At 43.9% G+C, this 21,230-nt stretch overlaps 1 long non-coding RNA gene across 5 annotated transcripts in view; it reads left to right on the forward strand.

Annotated features, from left to right (window-relative positions):
* Positions 1 to 21,230, forward strand: part of LOC140214387 (uncharacterized) — a 227,918-nt gene that overhangs the window by 165,625 nt on the left and 41,063 nt on the right. For all 5 annotated transcript variants that reach the window (XR_011891332.1, XR_011891329.1, XR_011891331.1 and 2 more), the window contains one exon: positions 18,554 to 18,629. This is a non-coding gene — a long non-coding RNA (uncharacterized lncRNA). The remainder of the gene's footprint in view (positions 1 to 18,553; positions 18,630 to 21,230) is intronic.

Raw genomic sequence — 21,230 nt, forward strand, 5'->3', positions numbered from 1 at the left:
TTTATTCTAGGTTACACGCGCTTCTTCATAGTCTGCCTGTCCAACTATCTTGTAAACACCCACTTCATGGGGCTCTTCAATTGTCATACATGCATATATATATTTGTAGTTACGTTTCGCGCGTGCGAGAAGCACAGCTGCAAATTTTGTAATAGTCAGTGTTGGCCGAAATATTCTATGATTATCGTATATTTCCATGTAAATATTCTATTTTCATTAGATCCCGCTTTAATGCTAGGATATGATCCATTGGTACCACTGACCGACTTGCTCAACTTTTTCCATGCAACCCGCTTTGATACTTTTACAATCGATGTTCTAGCACATTGTGGCTGGCGCAGCAGAGCGTAAGACGCTTTTTCGCTAACAAACGTGATCTAACTAACTAACCAACAAACCAACTGACTGCCTAACAGACTAACTAACTAGCTATATGCGCGGGCGCCTGTATGCAGTCCAAGTCACTCCGCGCTCATAACGCTTGAACTGCGTAAACGTGACTGACTTCCTGTGACCTGGCCGTGTTTATTGTGAAGGTCGTTTTAATTTCATGCACAGTGTTTGATAGGCTATAGTTGTAAACCACTGGTAAAATAAGACTTCGCTACAAGTTTGACCTAGTTTGCAAGACGTTTGCATTAACTTCCCTAGTCGAAGCGCGGCAACCCCTTTTCCTGCGTGGTTCCAGCTTCTCGCATTTGTATCGCGATACGCGCAAAAGTTAGGAGTTAAAACTTTTGGGAGAGTGGGTTTCATAAGTCAATGTTTGTGAAATATAGTTTATTAGACAGATTCTTGTGGAACTAAGCGCACCATCCGTGCTGTTCTTTCCTGTCCGCATTGCTTGACTGCTGTAGCCTCAATAAAAGAGAAGAGTTAGTTTACACAACCTGACGCTGTAGCCTTCAGCGGTTACTGGTGAAGCTAGTCCTCTCCATAAGCTATTCTTTTGTTAGATTACATTCGCTACAGACACCGTGGGTGCTGGCTGAGCTTGTTGTAATTCGAATAACGTAGCGCTAATTTTCAGTGCTTCAGAGAATATTCTGTCGTAAATACTTGGAATGCACGTTGTCTGCGCACCGCCTGCTCGGGAAATGTTGCAGCACTGCTTCGCGTTTTAACAGGCGAGACATGTGCAGACGATATGCCGTTCACTGCATAACGATGTCGGACTAATCTCTTCCGCTGAATTAGCATTTATAATTTATTGCACGCGTGCAGCTTCTTTAGGCTGGCTAACTGCTCTTTCTTTAAAGAAGACTAGGAAATGTTTAGGAGAAACCGTGCACGACACATCTAAGAATCACAACGTAGGCGAGTGCAGAAGTCACACAGCTTTTTGTTAAGCGCGCACAAGCTGCATGGGTCTCAGCTCGCACTTTATTGCAGCAGACAGTTTGCTGCATTCGCGGCTGCTCTGATTTTGTCGTCATTAATTCTTGTTAGGGCAACGGAACTCTTACCGCCAAGTTCTAGACGCCTTTCAGGTCTGGTACAATTTGCTCCCTTCCCTCGCTCTCTACATTAGTGGGCACACGAATGCCACGAACGCTTCCTTCGTGCGCTTATTACTAACACGCTCTTCGCACACGAGGCGTGGAAGAACTACAACGTAATGTAGCCCCACATTTCTACCTACGCGAAACGGAGACCTGACTAGAAGCAATGAACAGCGATGCAGATTCAAGTCAGTTAACTAATGAAGAGGATGATGGTTCCTATTATAAATATGCAAATTTTATGAACAACAGGAATCAACGTTATGGAAAGCATTTATCAGGAAGATAATTAGGCAGCATTGCTTGAGGTTCTGCATAGTATTAGCGGATGGACAAGCGCGTGTATGGGGAACCTGTGCAGGTTAACCAGGGCATTACTTTAGACAAATGTGGAACTGCACAAAAGTGCTTTAATAGTATTCTTCCGTCAGGTCTCTGAAAAGCAGACGCTATATAAATAACTTGATGAAGATTTGTTGTGACGACGCAGACGACGAGAAGACGTTTTTAACGTAACCGTCTGTATTAAAAAGCGACTTGAAAAGTGTATGTCCCTTATCTGTACTCGTGTCTCAAAGCATGTTTTGGTGTTTTTTATTGTGTGTGTGTGCTTTTGGACCACGTGCGCGCGAATGTATCAGTTGGTCTTCACGTGTTCACATCTACAACAAATTGCTAAATATAACGACGTATATTAAGCTGTTTTAGAACGTTGACAAGTTGTTTTGCTTTGAAAAACGTGATACACAATGCAGTACTTACTATATCCACTGGAGATTTAAGAAGTCTGCTCTATGATAAAGAAATAATGTAATCTTCACGGATTTGTCCAGAACCATTTTGTTGTACGTGCATTTCAGAGTTCCAATTTCGTGACAGAAGTGTTTTAAGCACCGCTATTGGTATCATTTCTGAGCGTTTTTAAACTTGGGAAAGTAAGCTGAACGTGTCTGTTCATATACTTATGATGTCACAGGCTCGTGACGTTTAAGACGCGCCACTTGGAGCGCAGGCATAGTGTGAGGGGTTAGCGAACAGTGCATTTATAACGACGCGCTGCAGCCAAATGATGTGAAGGGCCCTGGAACCATAGTTCTGAACAATCGGGAACATCGCACGGACGTTCTCCTGAAAAAAAATAAATAAAGCTAAGCAGAGCATAGAACTCTAGCAGAACCTTGGAAATAAAACGAGTAGCGGGAACTCTTTCAAAACGCTTCATTAAAGCATAGAAAATTTTTTAAAGGATATTACAGAAGCGTCAAAATTTGAGATATTTCAGAGGCAGGTCAGGCAAAAATATGTACATTTACTCTGGCAGACCTGTTTGAAACTTGAGAATGTTTTTGGCAGTCACTCAGTCACGTGGAAAAAAAAAGATAACACAAGGTTTAGCTGTTTCTTATTTAATGCTAATATTTACTTCTTGCATTTTCATACATAAAAAAGAGCGTGACTTATGTGTGCACCACACACGCATATCGAAATTGCCTTAATGAAACTGCTATATTGCTTCACAACAGTATATGGCGTTTAAAAGCTTGTTTGACTTCTGAAGTCGGAAATGGAGATGCAACGATAATGTTTGAAAAGAATAGTATGCGAAAAAAGCATGCCTTCATCAAGTGACTATGGTACCGAAATTGATATCATAAATAAACGACCACCAATTGCTGACAAATATTTCATAATAGACGTTGGAGCGAGAGTTCGCAAGGCGCACAGGTAAAATGACGGTTGACGGCACTGTAGCAATATTTTTGCGACTGAATCAGTAGCCCTACACGATTGCCTTTATAATCAGATAAATTTTTGGGCTTTCCGCAGAAACCAAGGCATAGAAAGCGTCTTCAGTTACAAGAAAAACCAGCTTCATAACATCTGATTTCCAATATCCATGTAGCTCGATGTTAGCTTACTCTCCGTTCACAACGCACAAATATGGCCAACTAAGTATGCCACTTCACCATTAACACCACGATGTTATTTAAGTATATACTAGCGCCGACTGGGCAAATTGTTGAAGAATGCTTTTATATATATATATATATATATATATATATATATATATATATATAAAGAATGTTTACGCAGAAAATTAAATGCCTTGTTTTGAGATAAACGAGCGCTTCATCAGGAGTCCGAACTGCCTTTACCACGCGGAGTTAAGCAGTGTATCCTTGACTGCCTACTTAAAAAGAACTAAAGAAATGTCCTGCTTGAGCTTCGCCAGCTTGAGATAAATGCTCTCAAGGATGAATAAAGAGCCTCCAACTAAGTTAGGACGCATTATCTCGTCGCATTGAAAAACAGTCTGCTGGCCAGTAATAGAGTCCAGCAATTGTTTTGCTTAAGGTTTTTCCCTGATAACTGAACTGAACTTGGCGAGAGTGTGACAACTTGTGCCAATGACACAAAAAAGAAGTTCCGTGCAGCCGCATTAAGAAGCTGTGTGACGAAAGCCCCTAGGTTCTTCTTGCTTACTATATCTTTGACGACATTGTCTTAATTGGGTCTCGCATGTAGTTAAGTTTCTTGCATCATTCTTGCTTGTTAATATTTCAGATCGTGTGCCCTGCAGTGTTGCCTCACTGTTTATAGTGCGCACATTATCTAAGCAGCTCGAGTACATTGTTCAGTGACAGCAGCCTTTTGCGAAACGAGCTGTCAAGCACACTAACTTCGCAAAAGCAATCCAAAACAACTGCATTTTCCCAGATTTTTGCTTGGACTGATATGCATGCTTCAAATACGTTGAACTTTATGCTTTCAAACTGCAGGCGATGTTCTTTTTCTCCCTCTGATATCAGAACAAAACATTTGAGGATAGCAATTTCTACGTGGGTTACGCAGTGGTTTCGGCTAGTGGACTAAGTATCGAACAGGTGCAGGCATCAATTCAATATAGGCACCAACCAGGGCGTTACATTTAAACTTTTCGGACCCAGAGTGCTCTTTTACCACCACCCCTCCCCTCCAAAGGAAGTTCTTAAAAAATAATAGTTTAATGATAATAGTAATAATAATAAAGTTTTGTTGACTGCATGCGTGTATGTTTAAAGTTCTTGCTTCTTGTCCCTTACATTGTTACGAAGCAAACACTCCATTCAGCCATGGCCTATACATGTGTGTACACAAACTGCTCTTTCCAGTTCCGTCCAGTATTTGCAAGGCGCAAAATCGTGGGCGTTCTGGCGAGAGCAAAGTGAACGCCCTCCATATTCAAAGTGGCAGCATCAGGGTAGCCAGCCGATCTGAGAACTGGCTAACCTCCTTGTCTTTGCATTTATTCTTAATTCCTCCTTCTCCTCACCAAATTGGGAAAAGTATTCTTGTCCACGACTACTTCACCGAAGACACTGCCGTGTTTGTCTTCATATTCAACGTGCCATGTTCCGCCAGCAATGGGCAATGAATAGCTTTTCGTTGTTTGTAGCGGCCTGTACTCAAGTATTAACTTTAGCATGTGCTGCACTCTGAAAAACGTTCACACCCTTTGTTGTGTATATGTGCCACACAACAATAATCGTCATCTGTCTTGCCCGCACTTCCTTTCTTGAAAACACTGCGCTCGTTACTTTCCTGTCGAGAATGCTCGGTCATGCTGATAACGCGCATGCCGTTCGTGACTTGGAAGTACCGGGCTCGCAGCGTTAAAGGAAGGAAATCCGGGCAACACAGATGACGATTATTATTGTGTGGCAAATATACACGCAAAAGGGTGTAACTGTTCTTAGAGTGTGCGTGTTGACCTCCAGTTTACCTGTGAGACTGTAACCAGTGGTAGGTAAGTCGTCTTCGTTGTGCTGGCACGTCAGCGCTAAGGGGGTTTTGTAGAAACAGTGGTCTACCGCAAACCCTACAATAGCGCGAGTGGGCCAAGAACTCTCACCACCCTGCATATCACGAGGACACCGTGGCTGTGGTAAATTTTCTGTCTTCATCCCTTCGTTGTTGACAAAAAAGTGGTAGCTCTGCATATATCCATGATGGCAGTGACTCACCACTGTGTTCAGAAACAAGAACGGTCTGTTGGTACGCAACAGGTTGTGGATGCAAGAAGAAACAAATTCTTACCGCTGTTTTAAATAAGCGATATTAGCCCGAGCGCTTTGTCGACAATCCCCGGTGCCGCATTCAAAGTGTTCGGGGCAACACACAGGAAAGGCGAACTTTGTTCGCGTTGTGTGCGAGGCATTGCACCGAGCTTGTGTCCGTTCGGCGTCGGAACTTTCTTCAAGCCAATGTGCACACTTGCAATATACGTTTCCGAAGCCTAAGGACCCACAGTGCCGAATGAACAAAGCGTTTTTGTCTACAATTTGGACTCACTAGGCTTTGACGTCAGCTGTGTTGGCTAGAGTTCCCTCTCGCCAACATAACTGGCGTTGTGGCGATGTGGTGCAGCGGCGATGTGGAGCTCATCTCAACGGACACATGAAGGATGTTATGACGACAACGAATGACACACGCTTTTAAAGGCGTGACTGGGTGATCACTGCTTCAAAGACAACCGTTTCATTTCGTGAACGCTGGTGCCAAAGCAGCGTTGATACCCGAGAAAATTTCACGAATCCTGGTCTCCTGTAGGATCCTTACGGCTGCTCTTTTAGGTAGTTTTCCCGCTCTGTTAGGAAGTTTTCATGTACTGGCCCTGACACCTGCATCGTCGGTGAAACGATTACCTTAAGTTTTAATTTTTCTTTAGTGAAGCAAATGCAAAGAATTTGAGATGAATTTCTTCATCGTATAACTACACACTGGCGTCAAACGTTACAAGTAATTGGCGGCTGAGAGAACTGGCTCGTGTCTAACAGAATAACATAATTCTGGCTGCAAGACGTATTACTCTGCCACTTTTACCAAAACAAAACTTGACTCCCGGCCATTCTGCATCATACAATTTTATTAGCTTTTAGGCACACAGATTATCTAGTCATTGCGATATTCGCGAATCGGCACCATCCAGGCCTAACTTCATTCGGTAATCTGTTTAACAAACCTCATCCAGTGCCAGTCTTTATTTGGTGGGCGACGGCTTCACACTTCAAATTTTCTTTCTTGCTTTTTTGCACATTACAGAACTTTCTGGTCATAGGTGCGAAAGGGTGGAGACGTCAGGGAGAGCTCAGAAACAATCTCGCACACTTAGCAGACAATCGACGCTACTAAGCTCCTCTGGAAGCTTCCGTGCCCAGTTAATCAAGAAGTCACGGTACAGATTGTCCTTTCTCTTTTCGTTTTTCTCTTCTTTTTGCTGCCTTATGTGTCATCCTTGGCAATCGCTTTACCGCCGACATTCGCATCTCGAAAGATATATGAAGCCGTGAAAGCCCAGCGGTATTTTCGTTTAGGTAAGGAGGGGTTGATTTCTTTTGGGACTTGGAACTATCGCTCCGCATCAAATTGATTGCAGTTAAGCCTAATGGCAAGTATGCGAAGGCACTGACCTCTTTAGTAATGTGATATGTTGAACGCAAGCATTGATGATGATTGCAAGAAAGAATAAAATCATCTCGCTGCACATCCGCAGTCAAACTACATTCTAGATCAACATATGTAGTTGCTTCAGCAGTGTACTACACTGTTGTATTCACAAGTTAAATTTTTGGTTATGAAGGAGTGAATGCAGCTTTTTGAACAAACATGTTTCAGAAGAACATAGCTTCAAAGGACACTTCTGGCCCCGGAAAAATTTGGTCTGAGCTCTAACCCTTAACCGCTACCAGCGACCTACAGCTATACTCCTGGACGACCTTCTGCGGCGATGAAAGGAAATTTAAAGGGCTGTAGTAGGCACTTGCGTTACTCCTTCAATTACCCTGACAGCGTTTCATAAGTGTCGATTTGTTGGTACCGATATTCGGGGAATCAGCCTTGCTTCCATCGGGAATCAGCCTTGCCCGCCTCTTCGAGTAGACCAGCTCACGGATTAGAATTGTGCTATTTGCCACAGGCAACATTGTGAATTTCTTTAGTGCTTGCTGAAACACCCGGCTGCTAGGTAATGACGTGCTGTGAAATTTTACAAATATCATGTATTTGATAACGAAGCTTACGCGCTCTTACTGAGCGAATTATGAGAAAATTGAGGCCAGTTCTTAGCCCTATGTTCCGTATTATTGCTAAGTGCCACTGGAATCAGGCCAGCATATATATTCATAGCTTGAAAGTAAATAGAAGTAGTTGTATTTAATTATTTCTGCAGCTCCGAACGTAAGCACGAAGACAAACGTGACCATAGCGCGTGGAACAGTGGTTTTGAGCTTCTCTGTTTTTATCTTATGCGCAGTAGAAATAATAATTTGTAACAATAAGCTATAGCGTTCTCATGACAGGTATGTAAATTATCTGTTCCCTGTACACATATTTAGCATGTCCAGTACGCTAGCAAGGCTTTTCAAACACTAAACCACATGTACCCTCCAGGCATTGTCGATTTCTCTAAATCACTTTGCACATCTCACGGATACAATCATTTGGCTTGCTGCCAGAATGAGTAAAGGTGCAACTATAGGGTTGCGGTCCTTCAGTTATCATAACACCAATGAGTTGCGCATGTAATTGTCTAATTAATACTCCTGCTTCGGGCTTGACACACTCGTATTGCATTGGTCATTAATATTTATCTTTCAATGTGTTTTTTCCAAGCACCTGAAATAAGTAGATTCCGTGCATAAAGACACTCATTGCGAAGCCTTGCATTTAGTGCGTATAAAGTAATATTCTGCGGAAACATTTTTATTTGCAAGGTCATAGACCCGACCCAAGCCTCAAGACAAAGTTGAAGTATGTCCAAGTTTATGCCCACCGTTTCTATGCTACCTGAACAGGCGTACTTGCAGCACTTATGAAAACTATTGCCGAAATTCTCTCTAGTAATTGTTTGTTAAGCTCTATAGACCTTTGTCGTGCTTACAGTTTGTCAGAAGTCTCATGGTTAAGCCATCCGGAACATCACAAGTTACAATAGCCTATAAAGTTATAGGGCCCTCCAGCTGGCACCAGTTTTGTCGCAGAGTTGGAGTGTTTGACAACTGAATTGTATTGTTAAAAGCAAAAAAAGGAAACGCCATACATAAGCTCGACGCAGGGCACGCGTTCTTTATATCTGAAAACACCAAGAATATGTGCCTACGATATATCATGCAACAAAATAGTTTTTTTTTTCTTGGCTAACTGTACTGTCGAGAATGGCTGGCCAGAAGTTCTCTGTGGTCATGAACGCACTGCTGCCACATCGCGGATGCAGAGAGGGTCTTTCTCAGAAATTACGAATTGTTTAGGCTCTCGAGAGACTGAAATGGGAAGTTATATAACGTTGCCATGCTAATAAGCAGTGAATTTTAACGAAAGTAACTTTGAGGGCATATGAAATCTAATAAATTCCATAAAATGGTCTAGGTAACGTGTATGCATAGTAAAATAAGGTTTTAAAAGGAGGAACGTGGCGAAATATTTTAGTGAGAAATTTAAACGCCCTTTCAGCAGCTCGGCAAATACATGATCGTATGCTCCACTGCCAGCAACAAGCAGTGGCACTTGTGCCCCGTGACGTAGCAGCGCTGCCACATTGCTCCGATCCGAGCAATATGAAATGCCATGCACTTCCCTTTAATTTCTTGTGTGTAATCGCTCGTCTCATGTACACCTCAACGGTCGAAAGCGTTGGTATTTCGAGAGAGAACGCTTTTTAATCTCGTCCTTAATGATGTAGACAGAACGTTGGAAGACTGTTCTGCTTCTACTTTGTTTCATGAGATTTGTTTCACATGTGTACATGAATATGCAGAAGGATATCCCCAGAGCGCATAGCTGAATACTACGAAAAAAATCAAACAAACTTTACACGAGTGAGAAAACGTGACGGGTAAATTACTCGTAGGGAGAAAAGTACAAACTTTTTCTTCCTGAAGTGGCGATATCATCTGGCGCGTATCCTCTCTAGAATATCTCGCCTACATCTCTATGCTGGCTCCAACTCTCAATTTTCTGCTCAGCCCATCGGGAATAATACCACGGTGTACATTTTCATACTGACGCGAACAGATTGTTTGTCCGTCGTTAGTGATCGTTTTCCGCCCACTAACCACTGTTACAATGTTATCACTCGGTGCAAGACGCGCCTAGGTGTATGGGAACTCTGCTGAATGCTGTCACCGCTCCTGCACAAAAAAAAAAAAAAAAACTTTCCCTAGCCAAAGCGCATGCTTTATTCGCGAGCAAACGCGAGCCCCTGTAATTACACATGAGCGCCAGTGATTACGCAATCACGTATAAATAACCGACGCCAGACGCTCTTGTTCGGATAAGTTTCGATGACCGACGATTGTTTTCGCCGGTGGCGTTGTGCTTTGAGTGTTGTTATGCGTGGGTTCCTGATGCGGCGCTCCGGGACCCGCTGGATGGCTTCGATTATCACTGATGAAGAACACAAATGGTGAACGCAGGCAGACACGTATTTGCTCTGTGATGTCCAAAAAAAAAAAAAAAAAACCTTCCCGCTGTAGGCAGAGTGGTCACATCTGTAGATAAACTCCGTTGGCACGTAGAGGGCGCTAACTCCTGCTGGCTGTATATAACCTGTGTATAACAATGTGTCACTTCATTTTCTGGGAGCACGGTTCCCAATAGAAAGTTGACTTCCTATACCTGACACCATTAGCGGTGCCTTATTCTTCGTAGCCCCGATAATGTGACGATGTACAGGCGCCCAAACTATCATGCACCAAGATTTAAAAGAATGCAAGTGCCACATAGCTGGGTTATTTTTTGCACTCCACCTAATTGCGTAATTAGTCCTAATTGAAATTTTCAGGTATTATAATTGGACGAAAAGTGTGAATGAGAAAATTAGACAGCAGGATGAAAAACTCCAGATACAACTTTCTGCTAGTCAATACGTGCTGCATAAAAGTGCTTTTTCAAGTCTGAAAAAGCCTGCAAATACATGCAAAGTTTCTCGAGTGGCCAGTCGTGCTGCAGTTTTGCGTGTATACGCGGGCTTCTTTTCCTTGGTGCATGTTAGTTGGGACATCCTGTAAACGTGCAATCTCATCAACGTATACGCAGGCTTGGCTTAACGTCTAAGGTAGGTTTATCTCCGGTGGTCAAGGACCCTCACGAAGTACATCTGAGAAGTACGGAGACAGACACGCAGCCAACAACAGTAAAAGTGAGCCCATAAAGGTTCTCTTTTAGCCATATCCTTTTCACGTTCTCTTTTAGTTAGCTTTCTTGCGAAGCCTCCTGAATTTCCCTGACCATAGCTGCTGGCACGGTGCTACAGAGAGAGAGAGAGAGAGAAAGGCAAAGGAAAGACAGGGAGGTTAACCAGAGATTATCTCCGGTTGGCTACCCTGTACTGGGGGAGGAGAAAGGGGATGTAATAGGTGAGAAAGAAAGAAGGATAAAAAAAAAGGAAAAAAAAAACCTAAGCACACACACGCACGTACACACGAACTATTTCTGTGGGCACTGTCACGCAACCCGCAAAGGCATTCCTAGTCTTACGCAGTGTCACCGTACAGTCCTGCGCCACACAGTGTACTGTCACAATTTGTCAGAAAGTCCCGTGTCTTTCAAGTATCGCAGCAGCGCCTTCATAGCGGATCGCGCTGATGTTCGCGTAGGCCAGGTTCCAAGGATCTTGCTTTCTGTCATTGGGCGCTTGTCCAGTTTGTCTAAGGTGGCTGAGAGGACAGTTCTTTGTGGGTTAAAACGAGAGCACTGACAAAGAAGGTGCTCGATCGTTTCGTTGCACCCGCAGAAGTCACACAGTGGGCTGTTGGCCATTCCGATAAGGAAAGAGTAGGCATTTGAAAATGCTACTCCAAGCCATAGACGGATAAGAAGGGTGCAGTCACGTCGTGGAAGCTCGGGCGGAATATGGAGCTGTAAATTAGGGTCCAGTGTATGGAGGCGTGCACTTGTGAAATCGGATGAATTCCACTGGGCTAATGTCAGGTCACGCGCAAGTGCGGCAAGTTTTTTCGCTGCGTCGGCTCTCGAAAGAGGAATGGCAACGCAGTTGACGCCGTCATGGGCAGATCGGGCAGCTGCGTCTGCTCGATCATTGCCATGTATGCCACAGTGACTAGGCAACCACTGATATATTATATCGTGTCCTTCGTCAACTAGTCGATGGTGGACTTCTCTGATCTCTGCGGCGAGCTGCTCATGTGATCCATGGCGCAGTGCTGAGAGTACACTCTGCAGGGCTGCCTTGGAATCACAGAAGATTGACCATGCGTGGGATGGTTCCTCCTTAATAAAATGAAGAGCCGCACGCATGGCTACCAGTTCAGCAGCTGTCGTTGAGGATACATGTGACGTCTTTAGCTGTATCTTGACGGATCTTCTTGGTATCACCACAGCGGCAGCTGCGCTTGCAGATGTGACTGAACCGTCGATGTAAACGTGTACGCGGCCACTGTGCACCTCATGTAAAAGTTCTAACGTGGCCTGCTTAAGGGCAAACGATGGCATGTTGGCTTTCTTCATGATTCCTGGGATGGTGAGGCGTATGTCAGGTCTGTGCAGGCACCATAAAGGTAAGGATGGTCTTGCTGCAGGCATGTAGTTCGATGGCAGTGAGTTACGATTGGCATCAATTAAACGACTGAAAGTTGTGTGTGGCCTTTCTGTGGGTAGAGCGGCAAGATGGTGAGAAGGTAATCGGGCAACGTGCCGAATATGCGCCCTGAGAGCGTCGGTTGCCAAGTACGTTGATATTGGGTGATCTCGAGCTATGACAATCGTTGCCGCTGTAGACGCACACCTCGGAAGACCGAGACACGTCCTTAGGGCTTGAGCTTGTAGTCCCTGGAGTATACGCAGGTTTGTTTACAGCTTACCGAATGACTTACCGGCAGGCTAGCACTATCATCCTAACTACCTTATCCAAGTATCCCGGAATCTAAGAATCAAATAAACCACAAGCAATAAAGGGCGACAAGGTAATCTAAGATTTGCAATAGTGCGTAGGCCGAGCACGCCACAGCAGATGCGCGCGTCAACTTCCTTTAGGCCGAAAACGCAGGAGTTGGAAAGTTTCCAGCATTTCTTTATTTGCGTAACGAAAGCTTTTATTCACATACAGTACAATATGTGAGTCCATCAGCGTAGTGTTTTGTTTGTTTAAGTGTGAGCTAATCGGCGAGACGACAGCAAGCAGCAGCGAGCAAGCACGGCCAGGAAATTCGGGTAGGGCCGGCAAAGAAAGCTGCGCTTTAAGATACGCCGCACCGCCACCCTACGGCATCCCTCATTACCCACAGTTGTGTATCGGAAAGTTAACTCAATTCAATTTCTAATAATGCGGCATCAACACTGAACCAATCACTCTTTTATGAGAGTATAACATTGATATTTAGTATGAGATGGCTCGTTTCGGTAGCAGGTACGTAATAAATGCCGAAAATCTGTATTGCGCGCCCAGGATAGTCAGCGTAATGTTCAAAGAAGTACGTTCTGTTGTAGATGCTGTAAAAGTGACCTGAAACTGAAATAAATTTTGTACAGAGAAGGAAATGACTCCCATAATCTTTCATTCTCGGCCAATTAATTTTAAGAGCACTTAAGTCTACCTTCCAGTTCTTTGAGCATTGCACAAGTATTGGAGCCAGTGTCTGGCACGAATTTTTCAGAGGTGTAAATAAGAAAAGAGCCAGCCATATTCAGGCGCCGTCAGCATTTCAGGAAATTATCTTCCTTTGTGATCCTATTTTAAGATAATCAAACTATTTGTCGCGTGCGAACAGTGCTCGCGGTGGACGGCTGAATTCAGCCAGAGCCCAATGTTCACCTCACTTTCATCATATCATTCTTGTCATTTGTTCACAACGCGCCTTTGTTCATCTCTTTTTGTTCGTGAATTCCCGTTCGATATATTCAATGCTTTGTAGCACTACTGATTACGGCTAGACACATGCGTTTCAAGCCACTGAAAGATCCTTGGAAAGCTCACTATGGTCACGCGCACATGTCAGCAACAGTATGAAGCCGCGTGCACGAATTCATATGGCCGTACCCAAATACTGAGGTTGTGTGATTGCTCCTTTTTCTCAAAGTATGATGCATCAAAGGTGTAGTACTGTGAGAACAGGTGTGCATCGCTACAGGCATACTTGTGTTAGCTATATAACAATTTTTTCATTTAACCTTTCAGTAGGTTTATCAGAAGTAGCCATAGTACAGCTACGTAAATTTTGCTTGAGCAGCTGGGTTAAGAGGTTTCGCGTACGTAATTTACAGCGACAACGGTACAAATACGTAAATACCATATAATATTCTGTAATAAATAAATTATATGATGTAGTAACCTTATATATATATATATATATATATATATATATATATATATATATATATATATATATATATATATATATATATATTGTTGATTACATTTAGTTTTTCGGAATAATTATATATTTTATACTGCAAAATGGAAGGCAAGTACATGGGAAGATAACTTTGTTTTCTAGGGGTATGCGAATATTTCACACACTCCAGTACCAAATTAAACATTGCGCAATTTGATTCAGTCGTCATAGCTGATGAAAGTAATCATATTTATGAAAAGTGGCGGCTTCATTCGTACTTCTAATGGAATAGTCACTATTCACAGTTACAAAGATTGTACTAATAGTTTCCGAATAGTTATAGCAGCCAACTGTGTGCAGTCAGGTGTAGAATTGGAGCAAAAGTGCGATAGATGATATCCCTGCGGCCGTAGTAAACATATAATATTAGCGACATTGTTGAAAGCACGCTACGACGCTTGGAGAGTCGGACCATTCTGGCTGAACCATTGTCATTCGCGCTTACCAGAGTTGTAGTAATCTCTTGTTTATTTAAACAGACAGCCATCAAGATAGAGAAAATGAAAGCAAAGTAAGTTACTATTGAATTCAGTAACTGGCGTGTTCGTAATTGGTTGATGTCGGTGACGCGCTGTTTCAATGGCTATGCAACGTTGTACATATTGCACAGCGTAGCGCCCTTGCCTCAACGTCAAGACTGATGTAAATCCAAGTATTCTGATAAATATCCCATTGCCAGAGCGAGAGACGAACAAATGGGGGCCCGATTGGGGGCCACAACCGGGCCCGATTGCCAGGATAACTCCGCCTGGTTGGTTGACAACCAACCAACCAGAACGGAAATGTTCGCCTCACTCCTGGCATGTAGTCATGTTGTTATACCTAAATGCGCATGCTACAGCGTCAAGTGTAAGGAATGTTTCAGCGAAAACCCCCTTTTTTTTATTTGTTGTGTTCCTTTTCTCAGCCATTTGTGTTACTAGTTTCGGTATATATAGGTGACCTTCACACGTTTTCTACTGGCGTGCAATTCTACTTGCCCAAGAGCCACTCCGCGGGAACAAATAGACCTTGATTAACTACTTACTGGTCAGCCATTTAAAATGTCTCTAACTAGTGTTAAAGTTCTAAGCAGTAATGTTGTCAGAAACCGACAAAAGCAGGGGAAAAGGCAGGATGCTTAAGCAAGTAGGTGCCCATTTGGCTGCCCCACACTTGCAAAGAGAAAATATGCTAGATATATAAGAATAACTAAAGAAAAAAAATTATAAATAGGCAGTAGTTTTGAACACAGTCACAGAGAAATGTTCGCTAACAGTAAAAAGCGTTCGTACTGTCTTCTCCCCTTCAAGAACAACAAAGGAAGACTCGTGGCCTTGTGCAGGCAACAGTGCTGAGGCCAATGTCGCAGAATCTTCACCTCTGGGAGCGCTCTGTCATCTCGGTTGCTGAGACCAGCTCGCAAAGCACATCACCGTGATCACAAGTCGGCCAGTGCCGCACAAAGTGCCCCCTGGTCTCGTCATAACCGCGAAACTTCCACGCTGGAAGGTTGGCTATTCCTATTAGGAATGAAATGGCATTAGTAGTCCGGGAGAGCAGCCACGTGCGACACGATAAAGTCATGAGAAACAGTCAAAGTTCATCAGATACACTAGTGCGCGCAACACTAAACGTAATGGTTGCATGCATATTTAGTAAAACTCCTCGCAAACAGGAGAGCAGAGCTATCAAGCCAAAACTATGCAAACCTCCGTACAGATACTAATGACCCTCCAAAAGATTATGCACCTTACAGACAGTAACTACGCAAATAGGTTGCAAGAAATCTTGTACAGGATTGAAAGTATTTGTGGGCCATCGTTGATTCGCCGTCAGCAGGCCATGTTGGTAATGTACCCATTTGCGAGCTTGCAAACATAACCTAATTGTTATTGCTGGATTAGGATGCTTGCTTGTCGAGACCTAAATGACACAGTTTCTGTTCCGATGTTGATGGTTCTAGCGGCCATGTTCACCTGCAAATACAGCCTCAGCGACTGCATGATTAAATTTGCATTTGGTTTAACTATAACTGACTTCAGGCAACAACCACTCGCGTTGGGCTGGAATGGGCGCCTCTTGACATTTCACTCAGCACTTCTCTCTTCCGCAATGATGAACAGGTTGCGAGGCCTAACGACAATGGAACATTTTTCATAACAAGGGTTTATAATTTGAGACAATAACAGTACCATTTAAAGTTTCTATATCTGAGCTTGCTGACGGCGTCCTTGAAACAATCACCTGCCGTTGTTATACGAACAGATGGGGCTAGATCGTGGCCGGTACGTTCAGAGCTGCGAAGCGTAAAGCTTACGACGGAGGTGAATGTTTCATCCCGGCACCCAGCATGGAAAGAAAAGGGAGGTTAGGTTCTCGGGGAGGAATGCAAATGTGCCCTTCTTCATTACGAAGATAAATTGTAGTCCATTTGCACTTGATAAATTGGAGAAAATCTTCTAGTATGAAGTAGGCCTCGATTAACAGTCCGTTACTCGCCAAGCGCATCGAATTACAGAGCGCGTGGCCAACCGTGCGACGAACCAGTTAATCCTTGCAACGATCACAGCATACACATTACTTTTCTGCGTAAAGAACGTTCTTATTATAACAGGAAGCTATGGTCTCTCAGTTTCCTCACACCAGATTCAAGATAACAGCACTTCGCCCCTTCGTGTGTTGACTGTTTGACTGTCAAATTATAAGTGACATTGGCTGTTACTTGGAAGATTATCTGCAATTTTATACAGAATGTAAAGATTTAGAATATTGACGCAAATACATGCAACTCGTGCTTACTTGCAAGACCCTTCGATGTTCCTTTCGGCTCCCACGAAGATACCGAAGAATATATTTAGGGTAGAGGTGCTTCTAGCTCTACCGCAAGTTTCTCCGCGATCGTGAAATGGAGTCTTGCATAGTGGGCCATGTAGGTTAGCACGGTGAATGAGGATGGATTCCACACAGCGTGTTGGCACCTCGACTGAACATCGGCTTTTGGCTCTAGCTCATTTGATAACAGGTGTTCTTGTGGAGCAGTTTCCGACAGCGTTTGCAAAGCTATTGGTCACTCGCAGCTATCAGCGGCCTTAGTACTTGTGCACCTCCTCCTACAATTCAATTCTCGAAACATGCTACAGATATTTAGCAATACCTTCGATTTGTGTGCTGTCACGGTCAAATTACGAAGCAGTATACTTCTTTATGTGACAAGAGCAAACACTCTCTATACGTAACCCTCTGGACGAGATGCTTCGCGGCACTTTCACGGGCTTCCGGGATTTAGAGACCCCGGCCATGACTCGGATCCACTCCCGGCCGAAGAAACCTGATATGTCGGTATCGCGCGAAGGTGGACTATGAAGAGAAGGCCGGTATCGCATGGCTTCGCTAGTTCTCATCCGCCGTCATTTCTGTTGCTTCCTCTGCTATCCGGTTCCCAACGCTTGAGGCGTTCAACGGAACAATCCTCTTTGCATGCAGGCGTGCTGTTTACCGTTCGTTTGGCCCTCGGGCACTTCTAGGGTTTCTTAGCGCCGAGGCTTTAGATTTTCGCTTTGTACGTCTGGAGGGGCCCTAATCTGGTAAGCGCTGCTTCTCTCGCTCAGCCCGACAAGAAGGAATCGACCTATGCCAGGAACGTAGTAGGAGAAGTGGCGGCACACTACAGGGAGCGGGCGAATTCATGGATTCCCACCCCAAACGGGGCGAATTTGCACGGCACAGCTAGGCATTATATTTGTATTTAGTGTTCATTTAGATGAATCTGACTGTGTTGAGGGATATATGTGGCTACAGTTTCATGTAATTTAGCGTACACATGGCACCAGCAATGTATCCTGTGTCTACTGTCTAAGAAAATACGTGATAAGCTTGTGCGTCAAACAACATGCAACCACAACGCATACGGTGGAATTTATGCGAAACGAAGCATTTGCCAAGCAGGGAAATAATGGCTGTGAGACTGCTTATCTAACGAGCCAAGTTATGCAGTATAGTTAATGAATGCTTGCCGATGAGACAGCTAAACGCGGAGATCCAAAACAGCGCATCCACGTGACCCAACCATCCGCAGTTTCCACGGTTTCCACTCTCAGCCCGATTTTTATTACACGATGTCCGTGATTGGCTCCATTTATGATTTCACTGCTTAGGACCATCCAATTTTACTCCGCCAGAAACTTGCCGATCAAATGCGCGAAACACCGGGGAAGAAGGCACAGAAAGCCTCCCTTTAATAAAATATTTGTGTGATAGAAGATGAATATTTGCTGCAGGGATGATAATTAGCTACCGTTTATTTTACGGTGGTGGGGCTGCAGCAAGCACGGCTAACCCGGCGTGCTTGGCCGGCTGCTGTACTGCCAGGGCATCGCCAATTGCCCATATTGTAGAAGTGTTTTACTAAGCGTGCATCTCTTCGACGTCTCATTACGTGAAGGCTTCACTACGGAAAAAATAAATAGAAACGTTGGACAGCATATATCACCCTTAGAATATGGACAAGCCCACGGTCCAGGAGCATTTCCTGAAGAGTGCTCATCCTTTGTACTAATCATGGTCGCACATTTCTTGCCTTTGCTGGACATAAAGTGAATAATAGCAAATGTGAGGTGTCCACATCTATATCGGTTCTCACGAAACCCTAACTCATACTTACGCCATAACTATTGGTGATTGCAGATGCCAGCATGTCGTGGTGACGGACCTAATATTAGCGGAGATAGCCAGCCATGTGAAAAAGCCATTACGAAAGAAGGTATGTGTGAATTTTGCGTCTTGTTCGTGCAACGAAACCTGAAGGTTAACTGAAAGTGTGTTTGCGTTCAAACATTTTTTTTCAACATCGAGTGTAATTGGGACATCACGTCAACCACTTTGACTTTTGTTTTTCATTTCTTTTGTATTAATCACCAATTTTTCCAGTAATTATGTTCAAATATAGCGTTTCCTTTCATATAGAAGTGAAATGGACTAACTGGAAGCTCATGCTTGCAACGGTTACAACAAATTTTCTACCTAAATGTATCTATCTATGTCTCTCAAAAACACAATCAACAGGCGTGAACTATCTTAGCGATATACAGCACCTTGGCAATTTCCACGGAACGCAAATTTGTTCACTGACAGTTTAATGTTGATTCAGAACACCTTACATACAACACATCAGCACATGAATGGCTTTTTCGCCATTCAGTGATCTCCACTACATGTGTTTGGCGTTGCTCTTATATTGCGGTTCAATTCTAATTTTTTCCTTTTGCTCGTGCTTGTAAAAAAGTTTAGCGTCATGGGTGGTGCTGGCTATTCCATGACGCTAAGTCAAACAGTTGATCTCAAAGTTTAACTAGCCCAAACAAACGAACCACACTTTATTTCCGCCACTGTCAATCTTCGTCGAGGCTCATCAAAAACACCTCCCTTGCAACCCGCAATAATCATGTCTCTGTTTGAGTGGGTGTGCTGTTTTGTGCATCGAAGCTTTCAGAATTTCTCAAATGTAAAACAAAAATGGAGGGTGGAGGGCTGCCAGGGTAAACAATAAATTCACTCATAAGTTTTTCTGGAATATATTATTCTGCAACGCATCTAGTATGCAGCGAAAGAAACTATCATTTCACATGTAGTCACCTAATTTGATAAAATGAGAAGGAGGGGTTGGAGAAAGAGAGACAAAGCCAGGATGTTTAGGCCATATAAAACTGGCTCACAACTTTTTTTTTTAAGGTAAAAACTCTAAGGAAATAAAATAGTAGGCCGCGAACCGAAATAAAACGGAGCGAGAGCGAATGGAAAGCGGTGCACATAGCGTGATACAGCACACTGCATTGAAAGCCTGTCGTCAAAATTGAATTTTCTTCATTTGTTTATTGTACATTATACCTGAAAAAGGCACCTGTTGAGTTGCGCTGTCAGCTAGCTTTCGCGATTTCCAGCGCAGAATGACACGTGCGGCTTCTACTGTGTGTGTATTGTGCGTAGTGCGTGTATCCCTCGCTGCGTGTCCAGCATGGTGTAAGTGCGCAGTGTTGGTAAACAGTTCCGCCCTCGTCACTTATACGAGAGCCCAGGTGTCGAGATAGTCGGGCTTTCCCGCACAGCACGTGCCGGCACTGCGGAAATGCAATCCTACTGCACCCACTGATGTCTACGTGCGCAATATAGCTACGCAGGAGGCGGACTAGATGCATATAACCAGCCCCAAGGTCAGGCGATAGTGCAAACAGCCGCGTAAATATGGGTTTCTCCCAAGGCACGTATTCGGGCTACATGAGCGGTAATTAAGCACTCGGCAAAAACGATCATATTATAACTGACGGGAAAAAAAAGAGCGTATTGGCATAGGGTGCCTGCTTTGCAACCAGGCTCTCTATACGTAAACTACTGGGCTACCCTTTTGTAATGACACTCGGAAAGTGGAGTAGCGCGCCAGACGAACAGACAGGCTAACTTTTCCAGCACGTCACAAAATTTGTATCTCTCTATGTACGTTCGTATTCTCTCTCCATTTCAAGACAATCTTGCGATAACGCTCGCCAGAAAAAAGGAGGAACCCGTTCCTTCAGCGTACACGAGGCGTTGTTACCGTCAGAGCGTGTTGAAAAGGAAAGATAATACGCCCAAAGATATGAAATCAACTTGCTTCCACAAATCGGCCACGAAGAAAATATAACTGTAACGCTTGAAATAAGCGTGCTCAGCAGCCCAACACCATAGCCACTGAGCAACCACGGCGGGTTGATGTGTAGTTTGTTCGTTGCAGAATCAGAAGTGAGGGTCTTGAATAAGACGCTTTAATCCTAAGCGGCGCGCTCCAACACTTCCGAGGCCGTCATTTATTTACAAAGGTCTTGGCCAGTACAAAGCAAACATGGGTGCCACCATACTTGAGAAAAACAACTTAAGCTTTCGCAGCGTATTCGTGAGTAATGGTGTACGGCCGTGCACGGCACAACATGGTTGTTTTCGTCCTAGCCGATAAGCTTACTTTTTTTTTTCCGGGAAAGGCAACACTTTATAGGGCTTTAGTTCTTCAAGGGTCTTGGAAGTCCCTGTCCACTTTTTGTTCGAAACGAAAGAAAGAAGAGCGTCCTCCAACAGCTGGAGAACTAAAATATCTCTGTAATAACAATGACGGCACACGACATAATGCTGTCGGTGTTTGTTTAGTTTAAACAAAATTGTGTGTAGGCCACCATAAACAAGGGTGCCTGTACTCGAAGAAAGCGTAGGGACTGCATTCGAAGTCGAAACGTGTGACCTGCCTTCTACTCCGGGTGACCCGGAGTAGAACACCCCTCTTTCCTACCATCTGCCAACCCCCCCCCCCCTCAAAAAAAAAAAAAACTTGAACGCGATG

Source organism: Dermacentor andersoni, unplaced genomic scaffold (assembly GCF_023375885.2).
Source record: "Dermacentor andersoni unplaced genomic scaffold, qqDerAnde1_hic_scaffold ctg00000041.1, whole genome shotgun sequence".
Classification (NCBI taxonomy): Eukaryota; Metazoa; Arthropoda; class Arachnida; order Ixodida; family Ixodidae; genus Dermacentor; species Dermacentor andersoni.